The 11,216-nt window shown below is 39.2% G+C and overlaps 1 protein-coding gene across 11 annotated transcripts in view; it reads left to right on the top strand.

Annotated features, from left to right (window-relative positions):
• Positions 1 to 11,216, top strand: part of MAST2 (microtubule associated serine/threonine kinase 2) — a 250,465-nt gene that overhangs the window by 162,784 nt on the left and 76,465 nt on the right. For 2 of the 11 annotated variants that reach the window (XM_037742880.1, XM_037742878.1), the window contains exon 1: positions 1,821 to 1,825. The exons of the other annotated variants lie outside the window; for them this stretch is intronic. The gene's annotated coding sequence lies outside the window, so the exon portion shown is untranslated. Of the gene's footprint in view, positions 1 to 1,820; positions 1,826 to 11,216 lie in introns of those variants that run through there. 11 annotated transcript variants of the gene reach the window in all.

Here is an 11,216-nt window from a genome sequence, read left to right on the forward strand (position 1 = left end):
TAGTAGAGACAGGGTTTCACCATGTTGACCAGGATGGTCTCGATCTCTTGACCTCGTGATCCACCCACCTCGGCCTCCCAAAGTGCTGGGATTACAGGCTTGAGCCACCGCGCCCGGCCAACTTAATATTATTTCTAATGGAGTCATTGTGCATTAGGATTATATGTTTTGTTTTGTGACTTTTTGTCTTCCTGAGGGTAATAATTGTCTCACTTGCATTTCTTTACGTTCTACGTAGCATCATTTATTCACCCCAAATTTTCTATCCGACTTGCAAAATGTTTTTCAGTATATTACATTAGATGCTTTAATCTTCTAATCTGATCTTCCTCCCACCCTACTCCATCCTTCTAGAAACATTTCTTCTAGAGCCTTCTCATTTTTTCCTTCAACCTAGACTGATTGTTTTCTAGTCCTCTTGCATATTTATTTGCCGTCACGGTATTTCCAGTAACTCTCTCTGCTGTGGATTCTGAATTCCTCAGATCTTCTGCCTTTCTCTTGGAAGCCTCCTAAGCTTCTGTGCCACTGACTACCTGTGCCAAAATATGTTGCTTGAGTTCTCTTCCTCACGTATCATAGTGTCTTGAGCTATGGACCTCTGAACACCAAGGATTGAATATGCTTACACCTTTTTGAGTATTTTAAGTGCCTGACAGAACCTTGCAATTACTTGTCATTAAAAAATAACTGTGGGCCAGGTGTGATGGCCCTCGCCTGTAATCCCAGCATTTGGGGAGGCTGAGGCAGGAGGATCACTTGAGCCCAGGAGTTCACAACCAGCCTGGGCAACATAGTGAGACCTTATCTCTGTGAAATAATAACAAAATTTAGCCAGGTGTGGTGGTGTGCATTTGTATTCCCAGCTACTTGGGAGGGTATGCTTGGGGGATCACTTAAGCCTAGGAGGTCAAGTCTACAGTGGACCAAGGTTGCACCACTGCAGTCCAGCCTGGATGACAGAGTAAAACCCTGTCTCAAAAAGACTGTGTTCCTGATCATGGCATGTGACAAATAATACAAAAGAAATTAAAAAATAAAAAATTGAGAGCAAAAGAAAAAACAGAATAATAAATAGATAAAAACAACAACAATAAAAATGACCACAATAGTGATCTATTGAAAGTGGGGGCCTGGTCCTTATGTAGCATCTGTACCCATGGCTGCCTCGTAGAAACTAAACTGTGTTCTAATCTTTTCCGCTATGGAAATTTGGGCACAGGCCAGATAGCTAGGCAATTTATTGAGGGAAGAGGTAGAAAAGAATTGCTACTAGCCAGGCGCAGTGGCTCACACCTGTAATCCCAGCACTTTGAGAGGCATATCATGAGGTCAAGAGATTGAGACCATCCTGGCCAACATAGTGAAACCTGTCTCTACTAAAACACAAAAATTAGCTGGGTGTGGTGTCCTAGCTACTCGGGAGGCTGAGGCAGGAGAATTGCTTGAACCCAGGAGGTGGAGGTTGCAGTGAGCCAAGATTGCACTACTACACTCCAGCCTGGCACCTGGTGACAGTGTCTCAAAAAAAAAAAAAAAAAAAATGTTGTTACTAATACAGGGTTTAATCTGTATTAGTAACAGATTAAAGTTTGTATTAGTACCTCATTAAACTATGTATGTATTGGGTCAACATATAAAGTGATTACAGGACATTTTGTATTTCCTTTCAACCACTAGCTCTCAAAGCAACTGGTCTAGAAATGTAACCCATGAATGGGCTTATAATTTGGAGCTTCCAGAGAAATCCAGAGGCCATGGGAACTAGTAAAGACAAACCAAATATATCACAACTTCCCAGACAATGTGTAATCAGAGGCAGCCTGTACTAACTAGTTCCAAGGCTCATGTTTGGGCGGGCCTCAGTAGTAGAAGTATACTCTATTCAGAGAAAAAAATCTTATAGTCTCATTGGCTGCTTTCCTTTGATTACCAAAAATGTACTACTTTAAGAATGTATTATGAAACCATTATATCCCTTTCCTTAATTCCCCAGTCTCTCCCATTCATTAATTCTCCAAATAATAACCATGTGTCAGGCACTGTCCTAGGCACTGGAAATATAGCCTTGCCCAGAATCTGAGGCAGTGCCCAATCTAAGGTTTTTAAATTTTTCTCCTGTCTCTTTTACCAGGTTGATTCTATTAGAACTGTGTGAATACCGACTGCAAATAATCAAAGACAGAATTATCTCATTTTCTTGGTGGTGGGCAAATTTACTAAGGTGTGGTGGAAATTCCTTTCCTCATCTTGAGATTTGGGATGGAGATAGGTTCCCTGCCATGAAGAGAACTTCGGCCTATATCACATAAATTATTCCAGGGGAGGAGATTGTACTGGCGTATATTTGGCCAATTTCCCCTCTTTCTTTATGTCTTTTCTTTAAAACTCTTGATTCCTTCCAAGTATTCTTGGTCTACTAAATTCATGATATCTTGGGCTTGGCATTTGAGAAGTTTAGACCTGTGTTTGTTTCTTTTCACTGTAAGTTTTAACTGTTGCAGGAACATGTGGCAGAGATGTTTAGATTTGTCTGGTGTAATCTGCTGGGGACTGAATCATGCTTCCTTTCCATTGCTGGTGGTCTCTTCTGATATAATGTAGTGAAAGGATTCAGGATTGTTCAGTGTAGAGATGATTTGTACCTCTTTATTTTTTGTGTGGATCAAGATAGCTCTCTCCCCCCACCCCCCTTTTTGTGGAGAACAGGGTCTCACTATATTGCCCAGGCAGATCTCAAACTCCTAGGCTCAAGCTATCCTCCCACCTCTACCTCCCTAAGAGCTGGGATTATCTTGCACCAGGCAAGATAGCTCTGTCTTTATTGTGTCCTGATATAGGGTTGGTAGTGGCAATAGTAGTCAAGGTGGTCACGACTAAACAATTTGGTGGGAGCATACTGTTTCCTTAGTCTCTATCATAGCAGGCCTGCTCCCCAGCATTTGTGCCTGTGTCAAAGATTTGCTCCAGTCCCTAGGGTACTTATTGCTATCCTCTCATCCCTGAAGTTAGGCCATATAAAATGTGCTTGATTTTTAGGATACTTGCCTTTTAAATCATTTGAGGATGAAGCACCACAACAAGAAAGTCCCAGGGTAAAGAAAATTTAAGTTAGATAGGCCTTCAAGAAATGTTATTACTTTATCTTAAGGAAAGCTATGTAGCATTTCTTTGCCTCCGGTTCCTTGCCCAAATAAAGGGGATAATAATAGTCCCAACTTCATAGGGTGTGAGATACTACATGTAATGCTTTAAATCAGGGTTGTTATAGTTTTACAGGCCAATCTTTTGGCTTCCCTGTGCCATATTGGAAGAATTGTCTTCTTCTTACATATAAAATACAGTAATGATAGCTGATGAACTTTAAAAAAAAAAAAAAAAAAAACCCAAAACACCTCATAGTGTTTTAAGAAAGCTTGCAAATTTGTATTGAGCACCATTCAAAGCTGTTCTGGACAGCATGTGGCCTATGGGCTGCCAGTTGGACAAATTAGCTTTCAACCAAGCCCGATTAGCTCTCAGTAATTGTTAGGTATTATCATTATTGTTTTAAATACATAGCTAATTTTAGCAGAACATAAGGAAAACCCCGAGGGACCCAAATCAAAGGGACCCAAAACAACACCTAATCAATGGGAGTAGAAGTCCTAGCCAGAGCAGTCAGGCAAGAGAAACAAATAAAGGGCACCAAATAGAAAGAGAGGAAGTTAAACTACCTCTGTTTACAGATGACATGATTCTATGTGTAGAAAACCCCATGGTCTCTGCCCAAAAGCTTCTTCAGGTGATAACTTCAGCAAAGTTTAAGGATACAAAATCAACTGCTAGCAGAAAGCACTAACATTCCTATCCACCAACAATAGCCAGGCTGAGAGCCAAATCAGGAAGACAGTCCCATTCACAATTGCCACAAAATAATAAAATGTCTAGGAATACAGCTAACCAGGGAGGTGAAAGATCTTTACATTGTGAGTTACAAAACACTGCTCAAAGAAATCACAGAAGACACAAACAAATGGAAAAACATACCATGTTCATGGATAGGAAGAATCAATATCATTAAAATGGCCATACTGCCTGAAGCAATTTATAGATTCAATGCTATTCCTATGAAACTTCCAAGAATATTCTTCACAGAACTAGAAAAAACTATTTTAAAAATCATATAAAGCCAAAAAAGATTCAAATAGCCAAGGCAATCCTAAGCAAAAAGAATAAAGCTGGAGGCATCATGTTACACAACTTCAAACTATACTACAGGGCTACAGTAACCAAAACAATATGGTACTGGTACAAAAACAGGGACATAAACCAATAGAACAGAATAGAGAGCCCAGAAATAAGGCCACACACCCATGACCACCTGAGCTTTGACAAGGCTGACAAAAACAAGCAATGGAGAAAAGACACCCTATTCGATAAATGGTGCTGGGATAACTGACTAGCCATATGCAGAAGACTGAAGCTACATAGTACTCCCTCCTGTACACATATACAAAAATCAACTCAAGATGGATTAAAAACTTAAATGTAAAACTGTGAAAACCCTGGAAGACAACCTAAGCAATACCATCCTGGACACATGAATGGGCAAATATTTTATGACGGAGACACTAAAAGCAGTCACAACAAAAGCAAAATTTGACAAGTGGGATCTAATTAAACTTAATGGCTTCCACACAACAAAAGAAACTGTCAACAGAATAAACAGACAAACTACAGAATGGGAGAAAATATTTGTAGGCTGCATCTGATGAAGGCCTAATATCTAGCATCTGTAAGGAACTTAAACAAATTTACAAGAGAAAAACAACCCCACTAAAAAGTGGGCAAAGGACATGAACAGGCACTTTTCAAAAGAAGACATACATGCGGCCAACAAGCATATGAAAAAAAGCTCAATATCACTGAGCATTAGAGAACTGCAAATCAAAACCACAATGAGATATCATCTCACACCAGGCAGAATGGCTATTGTTAAAAATTTTTAAAATAACAGGTGCTGGCAAGGTTGTGGAGGGAAAGGGAACACTTATACACTGTTGGTGGGAGTGTAAATTAGTTAAACCATTGTGGAAAACAGTCTGGGGATTACTCAAAGAGCTAAAAGCAGAACTACCATTTCACTGAGCTGTTCCATTACTAAGTATATACTCAGAGGACTATAAATCATTCTACCATAAAGACACATGCATATGAATGTTTATTACAGAACTGTTCACATTAGCAAAGCCATGAATCAATGTAAATGCCCATTCATGATAGATTGGGTAAAGAATATGTGGTACATATATATCATGAAATACTATGCAGCCATAAAAAAGAACTAAATCATGTCTTTTGCCAGAACATGGGTGGAGCTGGAGGCTATGATCCTAAGTAAGCTAACACAGAAACAGAAAACCAAATATTGCGTGTTCTCACTTATAAGTGGGAGATGAATGAAGATAACTCATGAACACAAAGAAAGGAAAACAACAGACAGAGGGGTCTACTTGTGGGTGGAGAAAGGGAGGAGGGAGAAGAGTAGAAAAAGTAACTATTGGGTACTAGGCCTAATACCTGGGTGATGAGACAGCCTATACAACAAACCCCTGTGTCACAAGTTTACCTATATATCCTTCACATGTACCCCTGAACCTAAAAAAAGAAATAATAATAACTATGGGAGCAAGCTTTGAAGCTTCCAAAAATGGTGTCAGGGAAGAGATGTGCAAGTCTCGATAACATTGAGGGGAAAAAAAGAAGAGTTCTTGGTTTGTTTAGAGTAAGCAATTAGAATTGAGACCCCTATATACAATTAGGACCCTCAAAGGGCTTCACCCTCAGTGCAAGAACGGACTAGGAAAACCACTGGCATGTACAGATAAAAAGTACTTTCTTCATCTCATCTGGATTTTAAGTACAACTTTTAATAAAGAAAAGATGTCTCCCTAGAAAATTTCTACCTGTAAGCCTTCACTTATCTGAAATTTGGGGTTGGGGCCTATCCTCTTTGTGTGGTCTAGAAGCTGGCTCTGGGCTGGTAATAACCGTGGCTCATCTCTCAGAAACAAACTTAATGCTTCTTTTAAGTGACATACCCTCAAATCAGGTAGCATAGGATTTTCATAATTAAAGTTTCACTGAAGGTAAGTTTATAGTACAAAATTACAAACCAGCCAAATGAAAATCAATAGATGAACAATTTGGAACTTCAGAAAGTAGTATTAGATGCTGGATGCAGTGGCTCACAACTTTCTTCTTAATAGTTTGGATGGCTGAGGTGAGTGGATTGCTTGAGCCCAGGAGTTTGAAACCAGCCTGGGCAACATGGCAAAACCCTGTCTCTACAAAAAAATACAAATATTAGCTGAATGTGGTGGCTCATGCTTGTAATCCCAGCACTTTAGGAGGCTGAGGTGGGAGGATCGCTTGAGCCTGGGATACTTCTTAGAGCTCACTCTAGAGGAGAAGAAACAGACAATAAACATGATTTATGTAGTAGGTTAGAAGGTGACAGATGCTATCGGGAAAAAAAAGGTAGAGCACAGGCCATTCTGGAAAACAGAAAATTGGGAGGGTGGCATTTGAATAAAGTCTTGAAGGAGTGAGGGATTTTTGCCATTGTATGGTTGAAGGAAGGACATTTCAAGTAAAGGGAACACTGGTTGTTGTTGTTAGAAGTGCCTTTATAAAATTGGCAGCCTGTAGAAGATTTTGAGCAGAGGAATGAAATAATCAGATGTGTGCTTTAAAAGAATCACTGTGGCTTGCTTATGTTAAAAACAGATTAGGGTAGAAGACAAGAGTAAACCAGAGAGACTAGTTAGGAGAGTATTGAAATAATCCAGGCAGCAATAAATAATGTATCAATAATAATGTATCAATAATAATATAATGGACGGCCAGGTGCGGTGGCTCACGTTTGTAATCCCAGCACTTTGGGAGGCCGAGGAGGGTGGATCATGAGGTCAGGAGTTCAAGACCAGCATGACCAACATGGTGAAACCCTGTCTCTACTAAAAATACAAAAATTAGCTGGGCGTAGTGGCATGTACCTGTGATCCCAGCTATTCAGGAGGCTGAGGCAGGAGAATAGCTTAAACCAGGGAGGCATAGATTGCAGTGAGCCAAGATCATGCCACTGCACTGCAGCCTGGGTAGCAGAGCGAGACTACACGCTCCCCCCCCCACCACCGTCTATATATATATAGTCGGATAAGTAATAATATCTCCCTTTATTGGGGAGAGAATATGTATTTTTCTCCCACTTTTACCTCCTCGTTTTAATCAGGACATCATCTTGGTTGTTACTCTGAAATATTATAGCATCTGGAAATGCTTGACTGTAACCAGCTCCACATTCTTCTTTGTATTGTTTATACTTACTGAGACAAAGTGATCTTTTCCCCATTCTAAATTCTAAGAGGTGTCTGCCAAGTAGTATCCAGTCACAGAGTGCTCAAGTTCCTAGGAGCAGCTATTACTCTGGGATTTGGAAATTGGAGAGGCCTAAGGGATCTGCAACCAGGCATCCTATTCCACATGCTTTGTTGCTTCACACTGAGAAGCAGGCTTCCCAAGTAAATTTACAGCAGCTCTTTCAGGGGTCAGATTTTCTGAGTGCCTGCTAGTTGCTAGAGGGAGGGGTTTTTGAAGGCTAGAAACAAGCTACTACTCTCCAAATATGGTTGCAATTCATCATTGTCACAGAGAATGCACAGTGTGCCTTAGCCCTTATTCTCACTGTTCACTGAGGTGACCATGGTGAGGCATGTAAGAAAATGCCAAGTCTCACTCTGAGTAACCAAGTGACTGGAATGATTTAACACCAGTCTTTGCATGAGGTAACTCAGGGGGCTTCCAGGCTATCCCGCATCAGCTGAGAGTTAGCGTACCTGACTGTGCAAATATCTAGTACTTCATCTTATTGGAATAAAAGAATTAAGACTTGCCCTTTATCTTCTTAGGATCCTGGGGAAATGGCCAGAGCCTGTTGAAATGGAAAAATTATCCAGTTCCTTGTTGTGGATCTCAGCTGAGTCATGGTATCTGTGGCAGAGTGTCTGACCTTTTTTTCTCCTGGCAGCTGTTAAAGATTTGCCAAGTGAGATTATGTGTACCTTTATAAAAAGGCATGTGGCCTAAAAGATCTTTAGTGTTTTGGCTTTTATTTTAAATTTTATATAAGGTTAAGGCAAATGAAGATAGAATTATCTGTCCCTGAATTTTTAAGACATTTTCACTTTCATACACAAGAATTTAGATACAGCAATTTGATTTACCTTACATAAGCCAGGTGTGTATATATCCTTTTGATTTTAATCCTTGTAACAAATCATACTCATTCATTCATTTAACCAATATTTATTGAGAGCCTACTGTTTGCCAGGCAGTGTACTAGTAGGTATTGAGTAATGCAGCAGTACACAAAGCATACAAAAGCCTTTGCCCTCATACAGCTTAATTTCTGATGAGAAGAAATTCTGATGAGAAGACAACAAAATGAATGTGCAAAATATATATAGTCACATATATATTGGGGATTAGTTCCAGGACCCACACAGATACCAAAATCTGCAAATAACCAAGTCTCTTTCATAAAATAGCATATATAATATTCACATATAATCTACATGCATCTTCCTGTATACTGTTAAGTCATCTCTAGATTATTTATAATATCTAATACAAAGCAAATCTAGGCAAATAGCTGTTATACTGTATTTTAAAAATTTGTATTATTTTAAAAGTTTTAAAATACATCTTCCATCCATAGTTGGTTGAATCCATGGATGTAGAACCCACAGATACAGAGTGCTGACTGTAGTATGTTAGATGATGATAAGTGCTAGGAGAAAAATATATCAACTAAAGGGCATAGAAGTTTGGGAGGGGTTGCAATTATAAATAGAATGATCCAGGGAAAGTTCACTGAGATTGTACTTGAGCAAAGACCTGAAGGAGGGGGAGAGCAAGCCTTGAGGCAATCTGGGAGAAACATGGGCAAAGAAAATATCAATTGTAAAGGCCCTGAGATGGTTTGCATGCTTGGCATTTCAAAGAAAGGCGAGGAGGCCTGTGTGGCTGGAGAGTGAGTAGGAGGGAGAGAGGTCATGGAGAATCCACCATACAATGCCTTGTAGGCCATTATCAGAGCTGGCTTTTTTCCTCAGTGAGACAAGGAGGATTTTAAGTGAAAGAGTGATATGATGTTGCTTACATTTTAAAATTTTTATATAGTTTTATTAAAGTATGATTAGAATATAATAGACTGTGATAATGAACAGATCTGTAACTCTCAAAAGTTTCCTCATGACTATCTATAATCCATTCCTTGCTTCTTATTGGGCAACTACTAATCTGCAGTCTGTCACTATAGATTAGTTAGCATTTTCTAAAATTTTATATAAATGGAATTGGATCAACTAAACAATTTGTCTTTGCGAGTCTTACCAATGAAATACCTTAATTGTGGTTGGTCAAATTCAAATTTTATTTTATTTTGCTTTATTTTTTTGAGATGGAGTCTTACTCTGTCACTTAGGCTAGAGCGCAGTGGTGCAATCTCAGCTCACTACAGCTTCCGCCTCCCAGGTTCTCCTGCCTCAGCCTCATGAGTAGCTGGGATTACAGGTATGCACCAGCACGCCCAGCTAATTTTTGTATTTTTAGTAGAGATGGGGTTTCACCATCTTGGTCAGGCTGGTCTCGAACCCCTGACCTCATGATCCACCCACCTCAGCCTCCCAAAGTGCTGGGATTACAGGCGTGAGACACCATATGCCTGACCTCAAATTTTATTTTTTTAGTGGTTCTACTTTTGAGAAAATTTGTATTTCACCTCTCCCAATGGATAGATGCTTTATTTCAAGATACATTGCAACCTGTTGTCAACACTTTAAACCTGCCAATCATTGACTCCTTGAAGCAGTGTAATTTGTTATCTATGCCTCCTAAATATTCCTCATATCACTATCCCTTACTGTGGGTGGTAATTTGTTCACTGCAGTTGCCAATCAGCATGCGTCTCTCTTCAAAAGGAATATTTTTTCACAGAATCCAACATTTTCCTGAGTATGTGGCTTCATCTTCCCTTGTTATGGTTAGTGGAAGTCACAGAGAGAGCAACTACTGCTATTATTGGAATTTCATTCCATACTGTGGTCAGGGTCTTCAATTTATGTCACAAAGTATGCAAGCATTACTTTGAACTACCTCTGATAGAGCTTAGTGGTTTAGGTCATTACTTGCAAATCAGTGAGTCCTGTTTCAGCCATGAAATCAAGTATCACGGTAGCCATGCTCTGGGGAGAGAAATAATGGGCTTTTGGTATCGTGTATACACTCATCAGCCAGCTATTGGTTATTTGGAAATTGTTGGTGACTGTTCTGCCCAAACCCTGCCACCTATTTTGCAATGTCTAGTTGAGCACAGATCATACCACATCTTGGCATACATACCCAAAACATCCAATGTTTTTGAAATAAATGCAAAGCAAAGTGCAAGACCATGAAGAAATTCATCATAATATGTTGGACTCGTATTTGGTTAAATTTATGTGGTGTGATTGATTTGGAAATAATGTTTTTAATTCCCTTTTAGTGTATGTGTCAGAACAATTTCCTGTTAAGTAACATTATGTTTAACTTTTGTTTTTAGTATATTTTAGTTTAAATCTCCAGGGACAAATTTTTTGATTGAATACATCTGAGAGGCGAATTGTTCAACTCATCCATGAAATCATACAATGTACTCTTTTTTTGTCTGGCATCTTGCTTTCAGCATAATTATTTTTGAGATTCATCCATTGTGTGAATCAATTGTTCATTCCTTGTTATTGCTGAGTAGAATTCCATTGTATGGATGTACATTGATTTACTTGTCATTTATCTGTCGGTGTATATTTTAGGTGGTTTGCAGTTTCGGTCTTTCACAAATAATTAACAGAATTTAGTTGGGTCCTGCTATTTTATCCAGTCTGACAGTCTCTGAGGAATTGACTGTGTATTTAGAACATTTATATTTAATATGATTATTAGTGTGGTTGGGTTTTAATCTGTCATTTGTTTCCTAATTGGCCTAACTGTACTTGTTCTTTCTTTTTCTGGCACAGTCATTGGCCTTGACCTCCCGTAGTCAAACAATCCTCCTGCCTCAGTCATCCAAGTATTTAGGACTACAGGCACGAGCCACCACGCCCAGCAAATTTTTTAAATTTTTCTTTTCTTTT

The sequence above is a fragment of the Cebus imitator genome, unplaced genomic scaffold (assembly GCF_001604975.1).
Source record: "Cebus imitator isolate Cc_AM_T3 unplaced genomic scaffold, Cebus_imitator-1.0 Scaffold129, whole genome shotgun sequence".
Lineage (NCBI taxonomy): Eukaryota > Metazoa > Chordata > Mammalia > Primates > Cebidae > Cebus > Cebus imitator.